This window comes from Neopelma chrysocephalum, unplaced genomic scaffold (assembly GCF_003984885.1).
Source record: "Neopelma chrysocephalum unplaced genomic scaffold, ASM398488v2 Primary Assembly neopelma1_143, whole genome shotgun sequence".
Lineage (NCBI taxonomy): Eukaryota > Metazoa > Chordata > Aves > Passeriformes > Pipridae > Neopelma > Neopelma chrysocephalum.
The window spans coordinates 118,711-127,126 of record NW_020897805.1 but is presented as its reverse complement, the minus strand read 5'-3'; the positions used below and the strand labels follow the sequence as shown (position 1 = coordinate 127,126).

The 8,416-nt window shown below is 46.7% G+C and overlaps 1 long non-coding RNA gene across 2 annotated transcripts; it reads right to left on the bottom strand.

The window, feature by feature from the left end:
- Nucleotides 1-3,602: 3,602 nt before the first annotated feature.
- Nucleotides 3,603-8,112, bottom strand: LOC113975788. 2 transcript variants are annotated; one of them, XR_003536923.1, is made up of 4 exons: nucleotides 8,003-8,112; nucleotides 6,043-6,160; nucleotides 4,431-4,494; nucleotides 3,603-3,953 (listed from the first exon to the last, which is right to left on the bottom strand). It is a non-coding gene; the product is annotated as an uncharacterized LOC113975788 (long non-coding RNA). The 2 variants fall into 2 exon arrangements; XR_003536924.1 differs by lacking the exon at nucleotides 4,431-4,494.
- Nucleotides 8,113-8,416: the final 304 nt, after the last annotated feature.

The following is an 8,416-nucleotide window of genomic DNA, read 5'->3' as shown; positions in this document are numbered from 1 at the left end:
CATCAGAAGGGTCAGAAATGTTGCAATGGCTATAGAAGTTTGGTTCAGGGTTCAAGGCATGAACACCTACAAAATATTTTCCACCTTTAGCTCTCTAAGTGCCTCAGTGAAACAGCTCCTGCACTTTTCTCATTTTACAGCACGTAAAACTGAGTCTTGGCAGTAAAAGTAAGCCAGGCAGTGGTTTGGGGATAGATCCTGCGTCCTAGGCTGGCCCCAGCCTCCATCTGACTAGTCTGATGTTCAAGGCAGCCAGTTTCAAGGGAAAGGCAAGGATCTTTGGGGAAACATCCTCTTTAGTCATGGTACGTAGAAGTTGTCTGTGTCCTGTAAGAAGTAAACTTAGAACACTTCAAAAGCTCTCATTCATCCTTAGTGTGGGCTACAATGATTCCTTTATCACATATTGTCAGTTACAGTACTGGAGAAATGGTCTTGCTGTGGAAGTGACTTGCACAGGCTCATGCTGTGTTGACCAAAAAAAGGTGTTCCTTTTGAGAGTTCAGAAAGCAAATATGGGTCCAGGGCATCTTTGTCCAGCGCTCACAAACCAGGCAACTGAGGGCTGTGAAAGGGACAGGAGTGCTGAGAGGTGGGTATCTGGGGATGAAAATCAAAGGAAAGTGAGGAGATGGTGAGCCATTAAAGGACAAGCAGGATCAGCTTGGAGAAAAAGGACAGTGACGGTGGGAGGGAAATTATGTATAGCACTCCAGGAAGGTGTAATTAGGATGAGCAGGACTGAGCAAGTCAAAGCACATTCCTGGCTGGCTGGCAGTTGGTGAGATAACCCCTGGAGAGGGACCATACTGAGCTCCCAGGTCTAGCAACATACCCTGGCCACTCGCCAGCCACACCTCGCTGCTGTCCCCATGCACCCCGCAGAAAAGCCTGATTCTCACGTGGAGTGGCACCCACAGAGCTCCCCAGCATGGCCCTTTGGGAACCAGGAGCCCAGGCCATGTGCTACTGCTCATCCTGGACATGGACAACATCCTTCAAAGAGCTTTGCTCAGGCCACCACAGACAAGATCAGAGTCATGGGGTATATGTGTCACGGGCACCAATGTAGGTGGATCTGTAAAAGGAGCCTCCCTTCAGCATCCACAAGGGCTCTGCCTCTCAAGAGGGAATTGTGCTTGGCCCTTGGCCCCTTCATGTGAATATTTGGGGCATGGCAAAAACTTAAAAAAAGGGGGAAGGGCTATGGATTTCAGAGATGTGTGGAGCTCTGTGGACCAGAGGACGAGGCAGGTAAGGCAGTGCAGTGTAAATAATTGCTTGTTTGGGTCTTTGGCAGACCTGAGGAACCCAAGGAAAATCTACCTGAAAGCTGCTTAAATGCTGCATTGTTGCACCCAAGACATACATTTTGTTTCCCTTTCAGGATCCCGGTGCTCCCCTCAATATTATTATTATCATCAGAAATATTTGTAAACAAAACTGCATTTCAAACTGTAAGAATCAAGCACTAAGAAGGCTTCCCAGTGACATGCTTTGAACTTCTTTAGTTGAAATCTTTCACAAGCTCTGAAGAAGCCATAAGTAGCTCCAGCCGACTTACAGCTGGATCTCCTTCACCCAAGTCAGTTTGCCCAGCCCAAGTGCAGAGAGACTAACTGATTTGGAGTCCCTTTTGTGAGGCTGACAGGAGGAGGTTTAGCCGAGGGATTTACGCAACCCTGTGATCTTTTCCATCTCTAATTTGCTATGCAGTCTAATGACCGTGCAGCGGCACCCAGAGCCCTGAATTACCCTGTGATTGTCCCTCTGACGAGCCAGCCCGCCGTGTCAAAGCCAGCAGATGGTGCTCCCAGCTTGGCCTGCAGCCGGGCTGAGGCTCAGTGCTGCTGCAGAAGAGCATCCTCGGATCGCAGGGAAATACTTCTGTGCTGGGCATGGACATGTCCAGCACAGACAACAGGATCTGTAGGGGATCCAAGCTTAAAAGTTCTCCTTTCCTCCTCTCTGCTTATCAAGACCAAGTATCTTGAGGCCTCAGCATGGGTAAAGTCCAAAAATTATTCTGACTGGCTGTGTTCACAGTAGTGGTGTGGAGCTGCTGGTGGCTGTGCCCATGGGTGGAGGACAGCAGCACCCTGGTGTGAGTTCTCTGCTGCAGAGTGCCACAGGGCAGCTGCCACTCGTGTGCACACTTCCCATAGACCAGCACCGTGGGAGCTGATGAATCTTCCACTAACACCTGGCCTTAGCTCAGGAAGGATCAGATGCTCATCAACTCTCAGCAGGGAGATAGATGTAAAGCCATCAGCAGTATGAACAGTCTGTATCCACACTTTTTCACAGGTCCTCGGACAAACGCCAAGGTCTGGGATGCACAAATCTGTCTCAGCTCTTTGCCCTACAACGGCAATAAAAACTGCTGTGGGGTGAGTCCAGTGAGGTCCTTCCTCTTTGCCTACAGATGACTATCATGACTAACCTTCTGCATTTACCCGCAATGAGTCAGACCTGCAAAATCATTAGACTGGCTTGAAAATAATATGCAGCGCGAGCTATTTGTGTCCAAGCCTTTAAGGTACTCTTGGGGCTTGTTTCCTCTGGAAATGGCAGGGCTGGGAACATGCTGTTCTCTCTCATAAAAGGCAAGCTGACAATCTTAGGCTCTCAACAACTGGGCTTTCCAATCAACACCCAATTGTCAAAAGGCTTGCCAGAAATTACAGGAGGTAGCGAGGCCGAGCAGGCACGTAGAACCTCTCTGTGTTGACCAAGACTTGCTGAGTGTGGGTCCTGGCTGTTTGCCTGAGAGAACTCAGATGTTCAGTGTTCGTACATTAAAATATTGGATCTTTTTTGCTCTGTCCTTGGCCAAGAACTTCTCTTGGCCTTCAGTGTAATACTTGTTCCTACTCTTCACTTCGGGAGTGGCTGCATTTTAGTGGTGAGCATCAGATCAACCCACGGGGTGTGGTGGCCCCCAGCGAACTGTAAGAAAAGCTGAATCATTTCCCAATAAAACCCAGGGTGCAGGATCTGGCTCCAGCTCCATCATTCCCCAGTGTCACGTACACTCACTGGGACCATCTCCTTTGCCAGAATAGTCAGATAGTCCCAATAAATGGTGGTGATGATGAGCTTGGAGGCTGAATGACGGCCAAGATGAAGAAAGCTCCAAGATGGTCAGGATAAACTGGCACCACAAAATCTATCATGTAAATGCCATTGTTGTCAGGGCCACTACCCAGCTTTCTGTCAAAATCTTAAGCATGAAGCACTTTTATTGACGACTGTTGGAAAAATGTTGCAGGCACACAGTTGTTGGCCAACCCTGACCTCTTTTATAAGTGTCCCAAGAAACCAGGATAAATAATAAAGCATCACTTTTGTTGGCCTGTTGGGGACAAGCCCCTTGGCTTTCATACTGCCAGCCAGAACAAGGTTTCATCACTGATGAGGACCACCATAAAGAGGTGCTTTATTGAAGCACAACACTCTCTGAAGGAGATGTTTCTTTTCCCGTCTAAATGGACCAGATATTTTGGTTACAGGCTAAGAGCATGGCCTGTGTACCAAGCAAGATTTTCCCTGAGTCCTAAAAATCAGATCCAGAGGGTGAAGGAAAGAGAATTGTGGCTAGAAATAATAAACCTTTTCTGAGTGCCACCATTGATTCACAGGTAGGAAAGATGACTTCATGCTGGTCAGGTGCTGCTGAGGGGAGTCAATGCATGGTGACAAACTTTGTTCTGGCCAGTTACATTCATTTGCCATAGCTGACAGCAGTCAAGTTTGCTTTGTATGAATGTTTTACAAAGTCTTTCTTATCTCACCTCCATCACTGCAGCATCCCAGGGCATGGTCTACTGCAACCTCTCAGTACACTTATGATGTATCAGCTGTTGACTAGAGGCTGGTAACTGAGGCAAGGCACAGATAGTGACTTGCCCAGATCCAAGCAGCAAAACGTTATCTCACATGGTACATCTGAGCTGAAAACAGACCAGAGAATAGCCTGCTATTAGGGAGAGAAAGAGGGAGCTGAGGGTACCCATACAATATATCACAGCTGAGAAGGAGGGTACCCTACAGTAGAAAGTGCAAGAACATCCTGGTTTCTGGCCAGAGGTTGCTGGGTGCTGAGACCTCATACACTGGGATGGCACCACCTCAGGAGCAAAAGAGGATCCTGTATAAAGTCTGCTCTTCCCAAACATTGGTGTTTATATGGGAACCTGTATCTGGTGTCAGAATGAAAATCAGCAGCAAAGTTTGCACTGCTTTTACGTTAACACATGCAAAGTAGGAATGAGCCCTATGTTTAGAGGACAAAGCAGGTATTGCCACACTAAGAGAGAAGGGGGCAAAAACCCCAACCACCACCATATTAGAAGAAACTAGTGTTCATATTTATCCACAATTGGGTGGTATTTTCTGGAATGATGTACTTTAGATAGCTTTATCCTTACCTGTTGCCACTGTGAAAGATGTGCTAACTCCCAGGCTTTGTGTTGTCCGATTACATCGCAGTACCTGTTTGGAGACAGAGTCCAACCCTTCCTCTCCACATTTTTCAGAAATATGGCAACATGAGTCAGACCTCAGGCCATCAGGGTGACCAATGAGGAATCTGTAATGCACTGTGGTACTGGCAACCTCCGACTCATTGCCCCTGCAGTTCCCCATCCGACTGAGGGATGGCGACGCTGCCTCAGCTCTTACTTCATCTAATAATGCACACAGTGCACTTTGTGAAGGGATTTTTTCATTAGCACCACAGGGTGTGCTGGTAGATGATTGCATATGACAGGAGTCATTCTTACAGCCACGGTCCACTTGCTGTTGCTACGTTTGAAGCCTTGCATGCCGCTGCTGGAACAGCCCTTACCCGCCCATGGATTGTAACCAGAGAAAGAACAGAATGTCCTCAGAAATTATGTGTGGCTTGTTTCTGGGATGCTTTTTATTATGAGCATTTACAGACTGTGTCAGTCACTGGTAGGTGGTTATGCTAAGAGGAGATAACAGATCCCACCCAGGACACCGGCTCTTGTAATTCCAGCTTAGCCTTTGATCATGGATAAATTATTCCTCTTTCACATGCCTCTGTCTCCTTCCCCCTTCAAGTGTCTACTTAGACTGTAAGATTTTCGAGACAGTGGGTGTATCCTAGCGTGCAGATACAGAATGTAGTATAGATACTGTACAGCACCCAGAACAATGCAGCCCTTGATCTTGATGGCAGCCTTCACGCACTATCTTAATAGAAGCATCAAAGTCTATATATGAAATAGTTTACCTGAACAATCCTTTGGCCACACTGACTCCAGATCAGACCTGTGACAAGAAGTGACAGAGGCAAGTGTGTGTACACAAAACCATTCTGTATGTTTGGAATGACTGAAGGCCATCTGGGTTCTGCATGGAGGTGACTGACCTCCAAGTGGCAGCACTGCACCTTAAGACACAATGTGTGTGCCATCTCCACAGCCTGCTAGAAGCTTTCTTCTGTGTAGGAAAAAGAAGTCAGTTCCAGGTCTTGGATCCCAAAGGGCAATTTTTTAGCAACGGTAGTGTTGCTCTGCAGGTAGCAACTTTTAAAGAGCTCGACTAATACCACACTGGCACCAGAAAATCAACTGATTACCTCCATTACAGGGAGATACTCTTGACCCATCCGAAGAGGGAGCAAAAGCCAAAGACTTGAGGAGACTGGACCCTCCTGCCATCCAGTCCCTTTTCCATTTTTAACCACCCACTGGAAACACCACAGGAGGTAGAAGGCATCAGTTCTTAAGGAAAACTCCCTTTTGACTAAAAATTCTCAAAAAGGACATTTTAAAAAGGAGGTTTTGACCACAAGTAATGTGAGGACCACTAATACTGCTTGACTGCCACTAAGAGAGTGAACTTCCCATCTTGTGTGGCAGAACAGCAGACACCACTGTGCACCTCACCTCCAAGCGTACATCTTCCAGCTTTGCTGGGCTGCAAGGAGCAGATCTGTGTGCAGCCTCTACCAAACAGAGCCTATTTCATTGGCATACTACCTCTCTTCACCAAGACATCCATCAGCCTGACCTGGTGGTGTTTTTCACTGTGCTTCCTCAGGCCAGATTTGTGTCTTATGTCTCCTCTGCCCCAGCTTGGCAGACCCACATCCACACTGTGCAGGATCTTTCTGGCAACACTAGGCATCCTGGAGCAACAGTGAACCTCTGTTAGTCATTTGCCAGCCACTTTCTAATCCAAGCCTTGCTATTTTTATCCAGTTTGCATTTCTTCATTCCGTTAATAAATATATAATGTGGCAATCTACCAAATGTCTGGCCAAAGGCAGAGCAGTTTGCAATCATTTCTGGCCCTACTGCCAGAAAACAACTAACTAATCAAAAGGCACCTTGTTTGCTAAGTTGACCCTGGTAGCAAAGTCTCCTCTCAGAGGAAGGACCTGGATATCAGGACTCTGTCAGTATTTCCACACAACTGGGGGTGTCTCCACCTTCTCTCCCAAATCAACTACATTAATGATGTAGTAGAGGAGAATTCAGCAGTATCCTATCATGCCCACCAGAACACCAAAGGAGCAAGTGATCTATGTGTCACAAGGAAGACTGTAGGTCCTCCAGTAAAATCACTCAGTCTTCTGACATTTCTACCCTCGATGTCCCAACAAATAAGGACACATGGCAGCGTCCACTGCCATGTCCTCTTGTGACCTCAGCCCCAGCGTGTCTTAGACGTGGTACCTCTCATTGAAAGCTGAGTGACTCTTTTGGTTTGGACCACCAGCAGATACTGTTGAGTCTTCATCTGAGCTGAGTAAAAGCATACACATTCAAAATGTGCTAAGCCCTATAATAACAGGGAGAAGGTGACCTCAAATATGTTGTTTGTACCATCAGCTAAATGCTAATTTGGAGTTGCTCTCCCTCCCACTTTGCTGGGTTATCTTGACAGAACAAAAGCTAGAATTCCCAAAGAACTAGCAATTACTAGGAAGTTTCCAAGGGCAGAACTCAAAATAATCTAAGGAAAAAAACCCTGGTCATTAAATCTCTGATTTCCAGGAAAAAAAACCAGAGCCCCTGATCTCTGAAAAGCGTGTTCTTCACAGTATCTTTGGCAGGATTTCCAAAATCACTTGTATATATAAACCTTGGTCTGGGTGACCTCTATGCAAGGCTAAGATGGTGGATCATTCTCTTATGCTCAGTCAAATATATGAATAAATTTCTTTCAGGCATAGTTAGGGTCTCAGCCTATGCATTTTGGAGATTTTGTAGTGAAATTAGCACAAGATCATAACTTCTCTGCTGAGGAAAGTTGTACCTGCTCCCCCTTCCAGGTGGGGAGCTTTGTGGGGAGTAGAGGGCAGCTGAGCAGTGGGACTTTCCTATAAAAGGAGCCTGCTGGGACAAGAACTTCTGGAAGGTTGTTTGGGGGATGTGAGTATGTAGGGTGTTGATGATGTGTGCTAGGGGAATGATGGGCTGCAGCAAAACTGTAGTGCAGGTTTAGAGATTAAGTCTCAGAAATTCTGCTTGTGGTTTAGGCCATTGTTTAAGGCTGGTAAAGCAGCTGCTAGAGTAAAGAGGAAGCAGAGGGAAACCGCTTATTACAATTGGTACTGTGTAGAGGACAGGGAGCAAAGTAGTGCATGGTCTGCTCTTGGGGAGGAAAGCATGCTTTGTTGAACAGAGACTTATCTTTTTTACTTCTCTCTTACGTCTCTCCCTTTCCTGTAATTAGGTATGTTCTGGGTAGTAAAGGGGAGATTTTGGCTCTAATACTGGGAACCTGAAGCAACCCTGAGGCTCCAGAGCCTGTGTTTCTGACAGTTTAGAGTCCCCTGCTGTTGAGGAAAGCAGTGCCCTTGTCCATGGCCTTACACGTAATGAAGGCTTGTGAAAGTCTCTCTTCTGATGATGACATGGCAGCCTGACCTCCCATGTGACATTTTTCTGCTCATTGCTGGGATATCATCAAGGTCTAGAATCTTATGAATTAGTTCTGGGGACACGGTTGCTATTTTAAGTACCTTTGTACCCTCTTCTACAGGCATAGGAAAGCTTTGTTTTTCAGGTCTCTGAATATCTTAAGAGTTGATTTGAAGGCTCTTCCCAATGCCAGAGCAGGTCTGCTGTGGGATCCCTTTGGCCAAGTCAGGAATATTTCTCAGCTGATGACCTCACAGGTAACGGAGTGGAGGGTGAGAGTCTCGAGAAGTGTCATCTGAGGTGCTGGAGTCTGAGACCATCCTTTGATGAGGTCTGTCCCTGAGCTGTTATCTTGGTTGGGTGATGTCAGCCTTAGGGGGTGTTTGTGTGCTGGCAGTGCCTGGTCAGGACATTTCACTTAAGTAACCCCTTGCTCCTCACATGGCAGTGAGTATGGGTTGTGCATCCACCAGACCTTTGCCTGGCATCAGTCTTATCTAAAGTTTACTGTTCTC